Source organism: Brienomyrus brachyistius, chromosome 2 (assembly GCF_023856365.1).
Source record: "Brienomyrus brachyistius isolate T26 chromosome 2, BBRACH_0.4, whole genome shotgun sequence".
NCBI lineage: Eukaryota > Metazoa > Chordata > Actinopteri > Osteoglossiformes > Mormyridae > Brienomyrus > Brienomyrus brachyistius.
The window spans coordinates 37,714,457-37,733,217 of NC_064534.1; the positions used below are offsets into that span (position 1 = coordinate 37,714,457).

Here is an 18,761-nt window from a genome sequence, read left to right on the forward strand (position 1 = left end):
GTAGAAAATTGTTCTGGCTGCAGCCTGCAGTATGGACTTGTTGGTGTGTGTAGCTCCCAGTGTTCTGACAGCGCGACGTTTTGGGGAATCATGTGATTCAGCAGCTACCAGTGGGCTTCGTGCGGCGGAGATTTTGTGGCTGTTAGCGGAGTTGATAACAGAGGGTCATTAAGAGAAGCCTGCATGCAGTAGGCAAAGGAGTATTGTTTGCCGGCGGGGGACGTGCGGCGATTAACCTGTGCGGTAGTGAAAAGGAGTTAAAAAGAAGGAAGTGTGCGGATGCGGAAAGAATGGAATAATTGTGGTAGGCTGCCGGCTGAGTAGTTTGGTGAATGTTTGGTGTGGGTCCGGCGCTGCCGATTGGATGGTGGTGCTGCAGTGTGAGTCAGATAAAAAAAAAAAAAAACCAGGAGTAGGATCCAATGGAACTAACTGGCATGTATAGACGCGTGTAATGCAAAAGGGCTGTTTTTGGTCACGTCTCTCGCTTACGGCCATACCACCCTGAACACACCCGATCTCATTCGATCTCGGAAGCCAAGCAGGGTAGGGTCTGGTCAGTACTTGGATGGGAGACCTCCTGGGAATACCAGGTGCTGTAAGCTTTTCTCACTTTTACTTTATACAGGGGGCGCTCCACTTCACGATTAATTTAAATCTATCACTCCCCTTCCATTTTACTATTTTATATATATATATATTTTTCTCTCATTCATAAAGGCAGCTTTTACACACCGTTTTACTCTAAATACTTCCTGGTAATTCTAGGTGCTGTAAGCTGTTCGTGCCTTTATTCCACCAGGGCGCGATCTTCTCACAAACTTGAAGACTGTCACTCCCCATTCACGTTTTACAACTTATTGTTAATGATAAAGAGACAGCTTTTTACACACAGTTTTAAACAAAGTACTGATATTATTCCTCTTCAACTGACCGCTTTGTTTTCTATGCAAAAACCACTTCGCCACAGAAGACTCGATATTATTGGCATAGCAAGTTCTGCTCTTCTCCTTTCAAAACTTGCTAAAAGCTGTATTTAAAAGAAGAGATTGGCCGGGGTAATTCACACCCTTCAATGCCAGCTTAATGTTTAGGTTAGTGGGAATCACAGAGGAATTAGGGATGGAAACTTCTTTGCTGGTGGTAGAAGCGGTCTGGTGAATTTTTAGAGAGAAGACGCCGTCGATGTTTGAATGTAGAAAATTGTTCTGGCTGCAGCCTGCGGTATGGACTTGTTGGCGTGTGTAGCTCCCAGTGTTCTGACAGCGTGACATTTTGGGGAAGCATGTGATTCAGCAGCTACCAGTGGGCTTCGTGCGGCGGAGATTTTGTGGCTGTTAGCGGAGTTGATAACAGAGGGTCGTTAAGAGAAGCCTGCATGCAGTAGGCAAAGGAGTAATGTTTGCCGGCGGGGGACGTGCGGCGATTAACCTGTGCGGTAGTGAAAAGGAGTTAAAAAGAAGGAAGTGTGCGGATGCGGAAAGAATGGAATAATTGTGGTAGGCTGCCGGCTGAGTAGTTTGGTGAATGTTTGGTGTGGGTCCGGCGCTGCCGATTGGATGGTGGTGCTGCAGTGTGAGTCAGATAAAAAAAAAAAAACCAGGAGTAGGATCCAATGGGACTAACTGGCATGTATAGACGCGTGTAATGCAAAAGGGCTGTTTTTGGTCGCGTCTCTCGCTTATGGCCATACCACCCTGAACACACCCGATCTCATCCGATCTTGGAAGCCAAGCAGGGTAGGGTCTGGTTAGTTCTTGGATGGGAGACCTCCTGGGAATACAAGGTGCTGTAAGCTTTTCTCACTTTTACTTTATACAGGGGGCGCTCCACTTCACGATTAATTTAAATCTATCACTCCCTTTCCATTTTACTATTTTATATATATATATATTTTTCTCTCATTCATAAAGGCAGCTTTTACACACCGTTTTACTCCAAATACTTCCTGGTAATTCTAGGTGCTGTAAGCTGTTCGTGCCTTTATTCCACCAGGGCGCGATCTTCTCACAAACTTGAAGACTGTTTCTCCCCATTCACGTTTTACAACTTATTGTTAATGATAAAGAGACAGCTTTTTACACACAGTTTTAAACAAAGTACTGATATTTTTCCTCTTCAACTGACCGCTTTGTTTTCTATGCAAAAACCACTTCGCCACAGAAGACTCAATATTATTGGCATAGCAAGTTCTGCTCTTCTCCTTTCAAAACTTGCTAAAAGCTGTATTTAAAAGAACAGATTGGCCGGGGTAATTCACACCCTTCAATGCCAGCTTAATGTTTAGGTTAGTGGGAATCACAGAGGAATTAGGGATGGAAACTTCTTTGCTGGTGGTAGAAGCGGTCTGGTGAATTTTTAGAGAGAAGAGGCCGTCGATGTTTGAATGTAGAAAATTGTTCTGGCTGCAGCCTGCAGTATGGACTTGTTGGTGTGTGTAGCTCCCAGTGTTCTGACAGCGCGACGTTTTGGGGAAGCATGTGATTCAGCAGCTACCAGTGGGCTTCGTGCGGCGGAGATTTTGTGGCTGTTAGCGGAGTTGATAACAGAGGGTCGTTAAGAGAAGCCTGCATGCAGTAGGCAAAGGAGTAATGTTTGCCGGCGGGGGACGTGCGGCGATTAACCTGTGCGGTAGTGAAAAGGAGTTAAAAAGGAGGAAGTGTGCGGATGCGGAAAGAATGGAATAATTGTGGTAGGCTGCCGGCTGAGTAGTTTGGTGAATGTTTGGTGTGGGTCCGGCGCTGCCGATTGGATGGTGGTGCTGCAGTGTGAGTCAGATAAAAAAAAAAAAAACCAGGAGTAGGATCCAATGGGACTAACTGGCATGTATAGACGCGTGTAATGCAAAAGGGCTGTTTTTGGTCGCGTCTCTCGCTTATGGCCATACCACCCTGAACACACCCGATCTCATCCGATCTTGGAAGCCAAGCAGGGTAGGGTCTGGTTAGTACTTGGATGGGAGACCTCCTGGGAATACCAGGTGCTGTAAGCTTTTCTCACTTTTACTTTATACAGGGGGCGCTCCACTTCACGATTAATTTAAATCTATCACTCCCTTTCCATTTTACTATTTTATATATATATATATTTTTCTCTCATTCATAAAGGCAGCTTTTACACACCGTTTTACTCTAAATACTTCCTGGTAATTCTAGGTGCTGTAAGCTGTTCGTGCCTTTATTCCACCAGGGCGCGATCTTCTCACAAACTTGAAGACTGTTTCTCCCCATTCACGTTTTACAACTTATTGTTAATGATAAAGAGACAGCTTTTTACACACAGTTTTAAACAAAGTACTGATATTTTTCCTCTTCAACTGACCGCTTTGTTTTCTATGCAAAAACCACTTCGCCACAGAAGACTCAATATTATTGGCATAGCAAGTTCTGCTCTTCTCCTTTCAAAACTTGCTAAAAGCTGTATTTAAAAGAACAGATTGGCCGGGGTAATTCACACCCTTCAATGCCAGCTTAATGTTTAGGTTAGTGGGAATCACAGAGGAATTAGGGATGGAAACTTCTTTGCTGGTGGTAGAAGCGGTCTGGTGAATTTTTAGAGAGAAGAGGCCGTCGATGTTTGAATGTAGAAAATTGTTCTGGCTGCAGCCTGCAGTATGGACTTGTTGGTGTGTGTAGCTCCCAGTGTTCTGACAGCGCGACGTTTTGGGGAAGCATGTGATTCAGCAGCTACCAGTGGGCTTCGTGCGGCGGAGATTTTGTGGCTGTTAGCGGAGTTGATAACAGAGGGTCATTAAGAGAAGCCTGCATGCAGTAGGCAAAGGAGTAATGTTTGCCGGCGGGGGACGTGCGGCGATTAACCTGTGCGGTAGTGAAAAGGAGTTAAAAAGAAGGAAGTGTGCGGATGCGGAAAGAATGGAATAATTGTGGTAGGCTGCCGGCTGAGTAGTTTGGTGAATGTTTGGTGTGGGTCCGGTGCTGCCGATTGGATGGTGGTGCTGCAGTGTGAGTCAGATAAAAAAAAAAAAAACCAGGAGTAGGATCCAATGGGACTAACTGGCATGTATAGACGCGTGTAATGCAAAAGGGCTGTTTTTGGTCACGTCTCTCGCTTACGGCCATACCACCCTGAACACACCCGATCTCATTCGATCTCGGAAGCCAAGCAGGGTAGGGTCTGGTCAGTACTTGGATGGGAGACCTCCTGGGAATACCAGGTGCTGTAAGCTTTTCTCACTTTTACTTTATACAGGGGGCGCTCCACTTCACGATTAATTTAAATCTATCACTCCCCTTCCATTTTACTATTTTATATATATATATATTTTTCTCTCATTCATAAAGGCAGCTTTTACACACCGTTTTACTCTAAATACTTCCTGGTAATTCTAGGTGCTGTAAGCTGTTCGTGCCTTTATTCCACCAGGGCGCGATCTTCTCACAAACTTGAAGACTGTCACTCCCCATTCACGTTTTACAACTTATTGTTAATGATAAAGAGACAGCTTTTTACACACAGTTTTAAACAAAGTACTGATATTATTCCTCTTCAACTGACCGCTTTGTTTTCTATGCAAAAACCACTTCGCCACAGAAGACTCGATATTATTGGCATAGCAAGTTCTGCTCTTCTCCTTTCAAAACTTGCTAAAAGCTGTATTTAAAAGAAGAGATTGGCCGGGGTAATTCACACCCTTCAATGCCAGCTTAATGTTTAGGTTAGTGGGAATCACAGAGGAATTAGGGATGGAAACTTCTTTGCTGGTGGTAGAAGCGGTCTGGTGAATTTTTAGAGAGAAGAGGCCGTCGATGTTTGAATGTAGAAAATTGTTCTGGCTGCAGCCTGCAGTATGGACTTGTTGGTGTGTGTAGCTCCCAGTGTTCTGACAGCGCGACGTTTTGGGGAAGCATGTGATTCAGCAGCTACCAGTGGGTTTCGTGCGGCGGAGATTTTGTGGCTGTTAGCGGAGTTGATAACAGAGGGTCGTTAAGAGAAGCCTGCATGCAGTAGGCAAAGGAGTAATGTTTGCCGGCGGGGGACGTGCGGCGATTAACCTGTGCGGTAGTGAAAAGGAGTTAAAAAGGAGGAAGTGTGCGGATGCGGAAAGAATGGAATAATTGTGGTAGGCTGCCGGCTGAGTAGTTTGGTGAATGTTTGGTGTGGGTCCGGCGCTGCCGATTGGATGGTGGTGCTGCAGTGTGAGTCAGATAAAAAAAAAAAAAACCAGGAGTAGGATCCAATGGGACTAACTGGCATGTATAGACGCGTGTAATGCAAAAGGGCTGTTTTTGGTCGCGTCTCTCGCTTATGGCCATACCACCCTGAACACACCCGATCTCATCCGATCTTGGAAGCCAAGCAGGGTAGGGTCTGGTTAGTACTTGGATGGGAGACCTCCTGGGAATACCAGGTGCTGTAAGCTTTTCTCACTTTTACTTTATACAGGGGGCGCTCCACTTCACGATTAATTTAAATCTATCACTCCCCTTCCATTTTACTATTTTATATATATATATATTTTACTCTCATTCATAAAGGCAGCTTTTACACACCGTTTTACTCCAAATACTTCCTGGTAATTCTAGGTGCTGTAAGCTGTTCGTGCCTTTATTCCACCAGGGCGCGATCTTCTCACAAACTTGAAGACTGTTTCTCCCCATTCACGTTTTACAACTTATTGTTAATGATAAAGAGACAGCTTTTTACACACAGTTTTAAACAAAGTACTGATATTTTTCCTCTTCAACTGACCGCTTTGTTTTCTATGCAAAAACCACTTCGCCACAGAAGACTCGATATTATTGGCATAGCAAGTTCTGCTCTTCTCCTTTCAAAACTTGCTAAAAGCTGTATTTAAAAGAACAGATTGGCCGGGGTAATTCACACCCTTCAATGCCAGCTTAATGTTTAGGTTAGTGGGAATCACAGAGGAATTAGGGATGGAAACTTCTTTGCTGGTGGTAGAAGCGGTCTGGTGAATTTTTAGAGAGAAGAGGCCGTCGATGTTTGAATGTAGAAAATTGTTCTGGCTGCAGCCTGCAGTATGGACTTGTTGGTGTGTGTAGCTCCCAGTGTTCTGACAGCGCGACGTTTTGGGGAAGCATGTGATTCAGCAGCTACCAGTGGGCTTCGTGCGGCGGAGATTTTGTGGCTGTTAGCGGAGTTGATAACAGAGGGTCATTAAGAGAAGCCTGCATGCAGTAGGCAAAGGAGTAATGTTTGCCGGCGGGGGACGTGCGGCGATTAACCTGTGCGGTAGTGAAAAGGAGTTAAAAAGAAGGAAGTGTGCGGATGCGGAAAGAATGGAATAATTGTGGTAGGCTGCCGGCTGAGTAGTTTGGTGAATGTTTGGTGTGGGTCCGGCGCTGCCGATTGGATGGTGGTGCTGCAGTGTGAGTCAGATAAAAAAAAAAAAAAAACCAGGAGTAGGATCCAATGGGACTAACTGGCATGTATAGACACGTGTAATGCAAAAGGGCTGTTTTTGGTAGCGTCTTTCGCTTACGGCCATACCACCCTGAACACGCCTGATCTCGTCTGATCTCGGAAGCTAAGGAGGGTAGGTTCGGGTTAGTACTTGGATGGGAGACCACCTGGGAATACCAGGTGCTGTAAGCTTTTCTCACTTTTACTTTATACAGGGGGCGCTCCACTTCACGATTTATTTAAATCTATCACTCCCCTTCCATTTTACTATTTTATATATATATATTTTTTTCTCTCATTCATAAAGGCAGCTTTTACACACCGTTTTACTCTAAATACTTCCTGGTAATTCTAGGTGCTGTAAGCTGTCCGTGCCTTTATTCCACCAGGGCGCGATCTTCTCACAAACTTGAAGACTGTCACTCCCCATTCACGTTTTACAACTTATTGTTAATGATAAAGAGACAGCTTTTTACACACAGTTTTAAACAAAGTACTGATATTATTCCTCTTCAACTGACCGCTTTGTTTTCTATGCAAAAACCACTTCGCCACAGAAGACTCGATATTATTGGCATAGCAAGTTCTGCTCTTCTCCTTTCAAAACTTGCTAAAAGCTGTATTTAAAAGAACAGATTGGCCGGGGTAATTCACACCCTTCAATGCCAGCTTAATGTTTAGGTTAGTGGGAATCACAGAGGAATTAGGGATGGAAACTTCTTTGCTGGTGGTAGAAGCGGTCTGGTGAATTTTTAGAGAGAAGAGGCCGTCGATGTTTGAATGTAGAAAATAGGTCTGGCTGCAGCCTGCAGTATGGACTTGTTGGTGTGTGTAGCTCCCAGTGTTCTGACAGCGCGACGTTTTGGGGAAGCATGTGATTCAGCAGCTACCAGTGGGCTTCGTGCGGCGGAGATTTTGTGGCTGTTAGCGGAGTTGATAACAGAGGGTCATTAAGAGAAGCCTGCATGCAGTAGGCAAAGGAGTAATGTTTGCCGGCGGGGGACGTGCGGCGATAAACCTGTGCGGTAGTGAAAAGGAGTTAAAAAGAAGGAAGTGTGCGGATGCGGAAAGAATGGAATAATTGTGGTAGGCTGCCGGCTGAGTAGTTTGGTGAATGTTTGGTGTGGGTCCGGCGCTGCCGATTGGATGGTGGTGCTGCAGTGTGAGTCAGATAAAAAAAAAAAAAAAACCAGGAGTAGGATCCAATGGGACTAACTGGCATGTATAGACACGTGTAATGCAAAAGGGCTGTTTTTGGTAGCATCTTTCGCTTACGGCCATACCACCCTGAACACGCCTGATCTCGTCTGATCTCGGAAGCTAAGGAGGGTAGGTTCTGGTTAGTACTTGGATGGGAGACCACCTGGGAATACCAGGTGCTGTAAGCTTTTCTCACTTTTACTTTATACAGGGGGCGCTCCACTTCACGATTTATTTAAATCTATCACTCCCCTTCCATTTTACTATTTTATATATATATATTTTTTTCTCTCATTCATAAAGGCAGCTTTTACACACCGTTTTACTCTAAATACTTCCTGGTAATTCTAGGTGCTGTAAGCTGTCCGTGCCTTTATTCCACCAGGGCGCGATCTTCTCACAAACTTGAAGACTGTCACTCCCCATTCACGTTTTACAACTTATTGTTAATGATAAAGAGACAGCTTTTTACACACAGTTTTAAACAAAGTACTGATATTATTCCTCTTCAACTGACCGCTTTGTTTTCTATGCAAAAACCACTTTGCCACAGAAGACTCGATATTATTGGCATAGCAAGTTCTGCTCTTCTCCTTTCAAAACTTGCTAAAAGCTGTATTTAAAAGAACAGATTGGCCGGGGTAATTCACACCCTTCAATGCCAGCTTAATGTTTAGGTTAGTGGGAATCACAGAGGAATTAGGGATGGAAACTTCTTTGCTGGTGGTAGAAGCGGTCTGGTGAATTTTTAGAGAGAAGAGGCCGTCGATGTTTGAATGTAGAAAATTGTTCTGGCTGCAGCCTGCAGTATGGACTTGTTGGTGTGTGTAGCTCCCAGTGTTCTGACAGCACGACGTTTTGGGGAAGCATGTGATTCAGCAGCTACCAGTGGGCTTCGTGCGGCGGAGATTTTGTGGCTGTTAGCGGAGTTGATAACAGAGGGTCATTAAGAGAAGCCTGCATGCAGTAGGCAAAGGAGTAATGTTTGCCGGCGGGGGACGTGCGGCGATTAACCTGTGCGGTAGTGAAAAGGAGTTAAAAAGAAGGAAGTGTGCGGATGCGGAAAGAATGGAATAATTGTGGTAGGCTGCCGGCTGAGTAGTTTGGTGAATGTTTGGTGTGGGTCCGGCGCTGCCGATTGGATGGTGGTGCTGCAGTGTGAGTCAGATAAAAAAAAAAAAAAGCAGGAGTAGGATCCAATGGGACTAACTGGCATGTATAGACGCGTGTAATACAAAAGGGCTGTTTTTGGTAGCATCTTTCGCTTACGGCCATACCACCCTGAACACGCCTGATCTCGTCTGATCTCGGAAGCTAAGGAGGGTAGGTTCTGGTTAGTACTTGGATGGGAGACCACCTGGGAATACCAGGTGCTGTAAGCTTTTCTCACTTTTACTTTATACAGGGGGCGCTCCACTTCACGATTTATTTAAATCTATCACTCCCCTTCCATTTTACTATTTTATATATATATATTTTTTTCTCTCATTCATAAAGGCAGCTTTTACACACCGTTTTACTCTAAATACTTCCTGGTAATTCTAGGTGCTGTAAGCTGTCCGTGCCTTTATTCCACCAGGGCGCGATCTTCTCACAAACTTGAAGACTGTCACTCCCCATTCACGTTTTACAACTTATTGTTAATGATAAAGAGACAGCTTTTTACACACAGTTTTAAACAAAGTACTGATATTATTCCTCTTCAACTGACCGCTTTGTTTTCTATGCAAAAACCACTTTGCCACAGAAGACTCGATATTATTGGCATAGCAAGTTCTGCTCTTCTCCTTTCAAAACTTGCTAAAAGCTGTATTTAAAAGAACAGATTGGCCGGGGTAATTCACACCCTTCAATGCCAGCTTAATGTTTAGGTTAGTGGGAATCACAGAGGAATTAGGGATGGAAACTTCTTTGCTGGTGGTAGAAGCGGTCTGGTGAATTTTTAGAGAGAAGAGGCCGTCGATGTTTGAATGTAGAAAATAGGTCTGGCTGCAGCCTGCAGTATGGACTTGTTGGTGTGTGTAGCTCCCAGTGTTCTGACAGCGCGACGTTTTGGGGAAGCATGTGATTCAGCAGCTACCAGTGGGCTTCGTGCGGCGGAGATTTTGTGGCTGTTAGCGGAGTTGATAACAGAGGGTCGTTAAGAGAAGCCTGCATGAGGTAGGCAAAGGAGTAATGTTTGCCGTCGGGGGACGTGCGGCGATTAACCTCTGCGGTAGTGAAAAGGAGTTAAAAAGAAGGAAGTGTGCGGATGCGGAAAGAATGGAATAATTGTGGTAGGCTGCCGGCTGAGTAGTTTGGTGAATGTTTGGTGTGGGTCCGGCGCTGCCGATTGGATGGTGGGGCTGCAGTGTGAGTCAGATAAAAAAAAAAAAAAACAGGAGTAGGATCCAATGGGACTAACTGGCATGTATAGACGCGTGTAATGCAAAAGGGCTGTTTTTGGTAGCATCTCTCGCTTACGGCCATACCACCCTGAACACGCCTGATCTCGTCTGATCTCGGAAGCCAAGCAGGGTAGGGTCTGGTTAGTACTTGGATGGGAGACCACCTGGGAATACCAGGTGCTGTAAGCTTTTCTCACTTTTACTTTATACAGGGGGCGCTCCACTTCACGATTAATTTAAATCTATCACTCCCCTTCCATTTTACTATTTTATATATATATATATATTTTTTTTTTTTTTTCTCATTCCTAAAGGCAGCTTTTAGAAACCGTTTTACTCTAAATACTTCCTGGTAATTCTAGGTGCTGTAAGCTGTTCGTGCCTTTATTCCACCAGGGCGCGATCTTCTCACAAACTTGAAGACTGTCACTCCCCATTCACGTTTTACAACTTATTGTTAATGATAAAGAGACAGCTTTTTACACACAGTTTTAAACAAAGTACTGATATTATTCCTCTTCAACAGACCGCTTTGTTTTCTATGCAAAAACCACTTCGCCACAGAAGACTCGATATTATTGGCATAGCAAGTTCTGCTCTTCTCCTTTCAAAACTTGCTAAAAGCTGTATTTAAAAGAACAGATTGGCCGGGGTAATTCACACCCTTCAATGCCAGCTTAATGTTTAGGTTAGTGGGAATCACAGAGGAATTAGGGATGGACACTTCTTTGCTGGTGGTAGAAGCGGTCTGGTGAATTTTTAGAGAGAAGAGGCCGTCGATGTTTGAATGTAGAAAATTGTTCTGGCTGCAGCCTGCAGTATGGACTTGTTGGTGTGTGTAGCTCCCAGTGTTCTGACAGCGCGACGTTTTGGGGAAGCATGTGATTCAGCAGCTACCAGTGGGCTTCGTGCGGCGGAGATTTTGTGGCTGTTAGCGGAGTTGATAACAGAGGGTCGTTAAGAGAAGCCTGCATGCAGTAGGCAAAGGAGTAATGTTTGCCGGCGGGGGACGTGCGGCGATTAACCTGTGCGGTAGTGAAAAGGAGTTAAAAAGAAGGAAGTGTGCGGATGCGGAAAGAATGGAATAATTGTGGTAGGCTGCCGGCTGAGTAGTTTGGTGAATGTTTGGTGTGGGTCCGGCGCTGCCGATTGGATGGTGGGGCTGCAGTGTGAGTCAGATAAAAAAAAAAAAAACAGGAGTAGGATCCAATGGGACTAACTGGCATGTATAGACGCGTGTAATGCAAAAGGGCTGTTTTTGGTAGCGTGTCTCGCTTATGGCCATACCACCCTGAACACGCCCGATCTCATCCGATCTCGGAAGCCAAGCAGGGTAGGGTCTGGTTAGTACTTGGATGGGAGACCTCTTGGGAATACCAGGTGCTGTAAGCTTTTCTCACTTTTACTTTATACAGGGGGCACTCCACTTCACGATTAATTTAAATCTATCACTCCCCTTACGTTTTACTATTTTATATATATATTTTTTTTTTCTCTCATTCATAAAGGCAGCTGTTACACACCGTTTTACTCTAAATACTGCCTGGTAATTCTAGGTGCTGTAAGCTGTTCGTGCCTTTATTCTACCAGGGCGCGATCTTCTCACAAACTTGAAGACTGTCACTCCCCATTCACGTTTTACAACTTATTGTTAATGATAAAGAGACAGCTTTTTACACACAGTTTTAAACAAAGTACTGATATTATTCCTCTTCAACAGACCGCTTTGTTTTCTATGCAAAAACCACTTCGCCACAGAAGACTCGATATTATTGGCATAGCAAGTTCTGCTCTTCTCCTTTCAAAACTTGCTAAAAGCTGTATTTAAAAGAACAGATTGGCCGGGGTAATTCACACCCTTCAATGCCAGCTTAATGTTTAGGTTAGTGGGAATCACAGAGGAATTAGGGATGGAAACTTCTTTGCTGGTGGTAGAAGCGGTCTGGTGAATTTTTAGAGAGAAGAGGCCGTCGATGTTTGAATGTAGAAAATTGTTCTGGCTGCAGCCTGCAGTATGGACTTGTTGGTGTGTGTAGCTCCCAGTGTTCTGACAGCGCGACGTTTTGGGGAAGCATGTGATTCAGCAGCTACCAGTGGGCTTCGTGCGGCGGAGATTTTGTGGCTGTTAGCGGAGTTGATAACAGAGGGTCGTTAAGAGAAGCCTGCATGCAGTAGGCAAAGGAGTAATGTTTGCCGGCGGGGGACGTGCGGCGATTAACCTGTGCGGTAGTGAAAAGGAGTTAAAAAGAAGGAAGTGTGCGGATGCGGAAAGAATGGAATAATTGTGGTAGGCTGCCGGCTGAGTAGTTTGGTGAATGTTTGGTGTGGGTCCGGCGCTGCCGATTGGATGGTGGGGCTGCAGTGTGAGTCAGATAAAAAAAAAAAAAACAGGAGTAGGATCCAATGGGACTAACTGGCATGTATAGACGCGTGTAATGCAAAAGGGCTGTTTTTGGTAGCATCTCTCGCTTACGGCCATACCACCCTGAACACGCCCGATCTCGTCTGATCTCGTAAGCTAAGCAGGGTAGGGTCTGGTTAGTACTTGGATGGGAGACCACCTGGGAATACCAGGTGCTGTAAGCTTTTCTCACTTTTACTTTATACAGGGGGCGCTCCACTTCACGATTAATTTAAATCTATCACTCCCCTTCCATTTTACTATTTTATATATATATATTTTTTTTTTTCTCATTCCTAAAGGCAGCTTTTAGAAACCGTTTTACTCTAAATACTTCCTGGTAATTCTAGGTGCTGTAAGCTGTTCGTGCCTTTATTCCACCAGGGCGCGATCTACTCACAAACTTGAAGACTGTCACTCCCAATTCACGTTTTACAACTTATTGTTAATGATAAAGAGACAGCTTTTTACACACAGTTTTAAACAAAGTACTGATATTATTCCTCTTCAACAGACCGCTTTGTTTTCTATGCAAAAACCACTTCGCCACAGAAGACTCGATAATATTGGCATAGCAAGTTCTGCTCTTCTCCTTTCAAAACTTGCTAAAAGCTGTATTTAAAAGAACAGATTGGCCGGGGTAATTCACACCCTTCAATGCCAGCTTAATGTTTAGGTTAGTTGGAATCACAGAGGAATTAGGGATGGAAACTTCTTTGCTGGTGCTAGAAGCGGTCTGGTAAATTTTTAGAGAGAAGAGGCCGTCGATGTTTGAATGTAGAAAATAGTTCTGGCTGCAGCCTGCAGTATGGACTTGTTGGTGTGTGTAGCTCCCAGTGTTCTGACAGCGCGACGTTTTGGGGAAGCATGTGATTCAGCAGCTACCAGTGGGCTTCGTGCGGCGGAGATTTTGTGGCTGTTAGCGGAGTTGATAACAGAGGGTCGTTAAGAGAAGCCTACATGCAGTAGGCAAAGGAGTAATGTTTGCTGGCGGGGGACGTGCGGCGATTAACCTGTGCGGTAGTGAAAAGGAGTTAAAAAGAAGGAAGTGTGCGGATGCGGAAAGAATGGAATAATTGTGGTAGGCTGCCGGCTGAGTAGTTTGGTGAATGTTTGGTGTGGGTCCGGCGCTGCCGATTGGATGGTGGGGCTGCAGTGTGAGTCAGATAAAAAAAAAAAAAACAGGAGTAGGATCCAATGGGACTAACTGGCATGTATAGACGCGTGTAATGCAAAAGGGCTGTTTTTGGTAGCGTCTCTCGCTTATGGCCATACCACCCTGAACACGCCCGATCTCATCCGATCTCGGAAGCCAAGCAGGGTAGGGTCTGGTTAGTACTTGGATGGGAGACCTCTTGGGAATACCAGGTGCTGTAAGCTTTTCTCACTTTTACTTTATACAGGGGGCACTCCACTTCACGATTAATTTAAATCTATCACTCCCCTTACGTTTTACTATTTTATATATATATTTTTTTTTTCTCTCATTCATAAAGGCAGCTGTTACACACCGTTTTACTCTTAATACTGCCTGGTAATTCTAGGTGCTGTAAGCTGTTCGTGCCTTTATTCTACCAGGGCGCGATCTTCTCACAAACTTGAAGACTGTCACTCCCCATTCACGTTTTACAACTTATTGTTAATGATAAAGAGACAGCTTTTTACACACAGTTTTAAACAAAGTACTGATATAATTCCTCTTCAACTCACCGCTTTGTTTTCTATGCAAAAACCACTTCACCACAAAAGACTCGATATTATTGGCATAGCAAGGTCTGCTCTTCTCCTCCTTTCAAAACTTGCTAAAAGCTGTATTTAAAAGAGCAGGTTGGCCATGGTAATTCACACACTTCAATGCCAGCTTAATGTTTAGGTTAGTGGGAATCACAGAGGAATTAGGGATGGAAACTTCTTTGCTGGTGGTAGAAGCGGTCTGGTGAATTTTTAGAGAGAAGAGGCCGTCGATGTTTGAATGTAGAAAATTGTTCTGGCTGCAGCCTGCAGTATGGACTTGTTGGTGTGTGTAGCTCCCAGTGTTCTGACAGCGCGACGTTTTGGGGAAGCATGTGATTCAGCAGCTACCAGTGGGCTTCGTGCGGCGGAGATTTTGTGGCTGTTAGCGGAGTTGATAACAGAGGGTCATTAAGAGAAGCCTGCATGCAGTAGGCAAAGGAGTAATGTTTGCCGGCGGGGGACGTGCGGCGATTAACCTGTGCGGTAGTGAAAAGGAGTTAAAAAGAAGGAAGTGTGCGGATGCGGAAAGAATGGAATAATTGTGGTAGGCTGCCGGCTGAGTAGTTTGGTGAATGTTTGGTGTGGGTCCGGCGCTGCCGATTGGATGGTGGTGCTGCAGTGTGAGTCAGATAAAAAAAAAAAAGAACATTAGTAGGATCCAATGGGACCAACTGGCATGTATAGAGGCGTGTAATGCAAAAGGGCTGTTTTTGGTAGCATCTCTCGCTTACGGCCGTACCACCCTGAACGCGCCCGATCTCGTCTGATCTCGGAAGCTAAGCAGGGTAGGGTCTGGTTAGTGTTTGGATGGGAGACCTCCTGGGAATACCAGGTGCTGTATGCTTTTCTCACTTTTACTTCATACAGGGGGCGCTCCACTTCACGAATAATTTAAATCTAGCACTCCCCTTCCATTTTACTATTTTATATATATATATTTTTTCTCTCTTTCATAAAGCCAGCTTTTAGAAACCGTTTTACTCTAAATACTTCCTGGTAATTCTAGGTGCTGTAAGCTGTTCGTGCCTTTATTCCACCAGGGCGCGATCTTCTCACAAACTTGAAGACTGTCACTCCCCATTCACGTTTTACAACTTATTGTTAATGATAAAGAGACAGCTTTTTACACACAGTTTTAAACAAAGTACTGATATTATTCCTCTTCAACTGACCGCTTTGTTTTCTATGCAAAAACCACTTCGCCACAGAAGACTCGATATTATTGGCATAGCAAGCTCTGCTCTTCTCCTTTCAAAACTTGCTAAAAGCTGTATTTAAAAGAACAGATTGGCCGGGGTAATTCACACCCTTCAATGCCAGCTTAATGTTTAGGTTAGTGGGAATCACAGAGGAATTAGGGATGGAAACTTCTTTGCTGGTGGTAGAAGCGGTCTGGTGAATTTTTAGAGAGAAGAGGCCGTCGATGTTTGAATGTAGAAAATTGTTCTGGCTGCAGCCTGCAGTATGGACTTGTTGGTGTGTGTAGCTCCCAGTGTTCTGACAGCGCGACGTTTTGGGGAAGCATGTGATTCAGCAGCTACCAGTGGGCTTCGTGCGGCGGAGATTTTGTGGCTGTTAGCGGAGTTGATAACAGAGGGTCGTTAAGAGAAGCCTGCATGCAGTAGGCAAAGGAGTAATGTTTGCCGGCGGGGGACGTGCGGCGATTAACCTGTGCGGTAGTGAAAAGGAGTTAAAGAGAAGGAAGTGTGCGGATGCGGAAAGAATGGAATAATTGTGGTAGGCTGCCGGCTGAGTAGTTTGGTGAATGTTTGGTGTGGGTCCGGCGCTGCCGATTGGATGGTGGGGCTGCAGTGTGAGTCAGATAAAAAAAAAAAAAAAACATTAGTAGGATCCAATGGGACCAACTGGCATGTATAGAGGCGTGTAATGCAAAAGGGCTGTTTTTGGTAGCGTCTCTCGCTTATGGCCATGCCAGCCTGAACACGCCCGATCTCATCCGATCTCGGAAGCCAATCAGGGTAGGGTCTGGTTAGTACTTGGATGGGAGACCTCTTGGGAATACAAGGTGCTGTTAGCTTTTCTCACTTTTACTTTATACAGGGGGCACTCCACTTCACGATTAATTTAAATCTATCACTCCCCTTACGTTTTACTATTTTATATATATTTTTTTTTTCTCTCATTCATAAAGGCAGCTTTTACACACCGTTTAACTCTAAATACTGCCTGGTAATTCTAGGTGCTGTAAGCTGTTCGTGCCTTTATTCCACCAGGGCGCGATCTTCTCACAAACTTGAAGACTGTCACTCCCCATTCACGTTTTACAACTTATTGTTAATGATAAAGAGACAGCTTTTTACACACAGTTTTAAACAAAGTACTGATATAATTCCTCTTCAACTCACCGCTTTGTTTTCTATGCAAAAACCACTTCACCACAAAAGACTCGATATTATTGGCATAGCAAGGTCTGCTCTTCTCCTCCTTTCAAAACTTGCTAAAAGCTGTATTTAAAAGAGCAGGTTGGCCATGGTAATTCACACACTTCAATGCCAGCTTAATGTTTAGGTTAGTGGGAATCACAGAGGAATTAGGGATGGAAACTTCTTTGCTGGTGGTAGAAGCGGTCTGGTGAATTTTTAGAGAGAAGAGGCCGTCGATGTTTGAATGTAGAAAATAGGTCTGGCTGCAGCCTGCAGTATGGACTTGTTGGTGTGTGTAGCTCCCAGTGTTCTGACAGCGCGACGTTTTGGGGAAGCATGTGATTCAGCAGCTACCAGTGGGCTTCGTGCGGCGGAGATTTTGTGGCTGTTAGCGGAGTTGATAACAGAGGGTCGTTAAGAGAAGCCTGCATGAGGTAGGCAAAGGAGTAATGTTTGCCGTCGGGGGACGTGCGGCGATTAACCTCTGCGGTAGTGAAAAGGAGTTAAAAAGAAGGAAGTGTGCGGATGCGGAAAGAATGGAATAATTGTGGTAGGCTGCCGGCTGAGTAGTTTGGTGAATGTTTGGTGTGGGTCCGGCGCTGCCGATTGGATGGTGGGGCTGCAGTGTGAGTCAGATAAAAAAAAAAAAAAACAGGAGTAGGATCCAATGGGACTAACTGGCATGTATAGACGCGTGTAATGCAAAAGGGCTGTTTTTGGTAGCATCTCTCGCTTACGGCCATACCACCCTGAACACGCCTGATCTCGTCTGATCTCGGAAGCCAAGCAGGGTAGGGTCTGGTTAGTACTTGGATGGGAGACCACCTGGGAATACTAGGTGCTGTAAGCTTTTCTCACTTTTACTTTATACAGGGGGCGCTCCACTTCACGATTAATTTAAATCTATCACTCCCCTTCCATTTTACTATTTTATATATATATATATATTTTTTTTTTTTTTTCTCATTCCTAAAGGCAGCTTTTAGAAACCGTTTTACTCTAAATACTTCCTGGTAATTCTAGGTGCTGTAAGCTGTTCGTGCCTTTATTCCACCAGGGCGCGATCTTCTCACAAACTTGAAGACTGTCACTCCCCATTCACGTTTTACAACTTATTGTTAATGATAAAGAGACAGCTTTTTACACACAGTTTTAAACAAAGTACTGATATTATTCCTCTTCAACAGACCGCTTTGTTTTCTATGCAAAAACCACTTCGCCACAGAAGACTCGATATTATTGGCATAGCAAGTTCTGCTCTTCTCCTTTCAAAACTTGCTAAAAGCTGTATTTAAAAGAACAGATTGGCCGGGGTAATTCACACCCTTCAATGCCAGCTTAATGTTTAGGTTAGTGGGAATCACAGAGGAATTAGGGATGGACACTTCTTTGCTGGTGGTAGAAGCGGTCTGGTGAATTTTTAGAGAGAAGAGGCCGTCGATGTTTGAATGTAGAAAATTGTTCTGGCTGCAGCCTGCAGTATGGACTTGTTGGTGTGTGTAGCTCCCAGTGTTCTGACAGCGCGACGTTTTGGGGAAGCATGTGATTCAGCAGCTACCAGTGGGCTTCGTGCGGCGGAGATTTTGTGGCTGTTAGCGGAGTTGATAACAGAGGGTCGTTAAGAGAAGCCTGCATGCAGTAGGCAAAGGAGTAATGTTTGCCGGCGGGGGACGTGCGGCGATTAACCTGTGCGGTAGTGAAAAGGAGTTAAAAAGAAGGAAGTGTGCGGATGCGGAAAGAATGGAATAATTGTGGTAGGCTGCCGGCTGAGTAGTTTGGTGAATGTTTGGTGTGGGTCCGGCGCTGCCGATTGGATGGTGGGGCTGCAGTGTGAGTCAGATAAAAAAAAAAAAAACAGGAGTAGGATCCAATGGGACTAACTGGCATGTATAGACGCGTGTAATGCAAAAGGGCTGTTTTTGGTAGCGTGTCTCGCTTATGGCCATACCACCCTGAACACGCCCGATCTCATCCGATCTCGGAAGCCAAGCAGGGTAGGGTCTGGTTAGTACTTGGATGGGAGACCTCTTGGGAATACCAGGTGCTGTAAGCTTTTCTCACTTTTACTTTATACAGGGGGCGCTCCACTTCACGATTAATTTAAATCTATCACTCCCCTTCCATTTTACTATTTTATATATATATTTTTTTTTTTTTCTCTCATTCATAAAGGCAGCTTTTAGAAACCGTTTTACTCTAAATACTTCCTGGTAATTCTAGGTGCTGTAAGCTGTTCGTGCCTTTATTCCACCAGGGCGCGATCTTCTCACA

The 18,761-nt window shown here is 44.7% G+C and overlaps 1 protein-coding gene, 15 non-coding genes and 1 pseudogene across 16 annotated transcripts in view; all 17 read left to right on the plus strand.

Annotated features, from left to right (window-relative positions):
- Positions 1–18,761, plus strand: part of LOC125712214 (uncharacterized) — a 433,528-nt gene that overhangs the window by 278,574 nt on the left and 136,193 nt on the right. The gene's annotated exons all lie outside the window — the stretch shown is intronic.
- On the plus strand, positions 487–605 carry LOC125732226 (5S ribosomal RNA). The gene has a single exon (XR_007391705.1). It is a non-coding gene; the product is annotated as a 5S ribosomal RNA (ribosomal RNA).
- LOC125729211 (5S ribosomal RNA) lies at positions 1,680–1,798 on the plus strand. Its single transcript, XR_007389672.1, has one exon. It is a non-coding gene; the product is annotated as a 5S ribosomal RNA (ribosomal RNA).
- LOC125733472 (5S ribosomal RNA) lies at positions 2,874–2,992 on the plus strand. Its single transcript, XR_007392817.1, has one exon. It is a non-coding gene; the product is annotated as a 5S ribosomal RNA (ribosomal RNA).
- On the plus strand, positions 4,068–4,186 carry LOC125732237 (5S ribosomal RNA). Its single transcript, XR_007391706.1, has one exon. It is a non-coding gene; the product is annotated as a 5S ribosomal RNA (ribosomal RNA).
- Positions 5,262–5,380, plus strand: LOC125733473 (5S ribosomal RNA). The gene has a single exon (XR_007392818.1). It is a non-coding gene; the product is annotated as a 5S ribosomal RNA (ribosomal RNA).
- Positions 6,458–6,576, plus strand: LOC125736721 (5S ribosomal RNA). The gene has a single exon (XR_007395994.1). It is a non-coding gene; the product is annotated as a 5S ribosomal RNA (ribosomal RNA).
- On the plus strand, positions 7,654–7,772 carry LOC125736756 (5S ribosomal RNA). Its single transcript, XR_007396026.1, has one exon. It is a non-coding gene; the product is annotated as a 5S ribosomal RNA (ribosomal RNA).
- On the plus strand, positions 8,848–8,966 carry LOC125736757 (5S ribosomal RNA). The gene has a single exon (XR_007396027.1). It is a non-coding gene; the product is annotated as a 5S ribosomal RNA (ribosomal RNA).
- Positions 10,042–10,160, plus strand: LOC125734082 (5S ribosomal RNA). The gene has a single exon (XR_007393408.1). It is a non-coding gene; the product is annotated as a 5S ribosomal RNA (ribosomal RNA).
- On the plus strand, positions 11,245–11,363 carry LOC125733077 (5S ribosomal RNA). Its single transcript, XR_007392435.1, has one exon. It is a non-coding gene; the product is annotated as a 5S ribosomal RNA (ribosomal RNA).
- Positions 12,439–12,557, plus strand: LOC125734065 (5S ribosomal RNA). Its single transcript, XR_007393392.1, has one exon. It is a non-coding gene; the product is annotated as a 5S ribosomal RNA (ribosomal RNA).
- LOC125733078 (5S ribosomal RNA) lies at positions 13,634–13,752 on the plus strand. Its single transcript, XR_007392436.1, has one exon. It is a non-coding gene; the product is annotated as a 5S ribosomal RNA (ribosomal RNA).
- LOC125737132 (5S ribosomal RNA) lies at positions 14,832–14,950 on the plus strand. Its single transcript, XR_007396399.1, has one exon. It is a non-coding gene; the product is annotated as a 5S ribosomal RNA (ribosomal RNA).
- LOC125731805 (5S ribosomal RNA) lies at positions 16,026–16,144 on the plus strand (annotated as a pseudogene).
- On the plus strand, positions 17,222–17,340 carry LOC125735434 (5S ribosomal RNA). The gene has a single exon (XR_007394730.1). It is a non-coding gene; the product is annotated as a 5S ribosomal RNA (ribosomal RNA).
- LOC125733079 (5S ribosomal RNA) lies at positions 18,425–18,543 on the plus strand. Its single transcript, XR_007392437.1, has one exon. It is a non-coding gene; the product is annotated as a 5S ribosomal RNA (ribosomal RNA).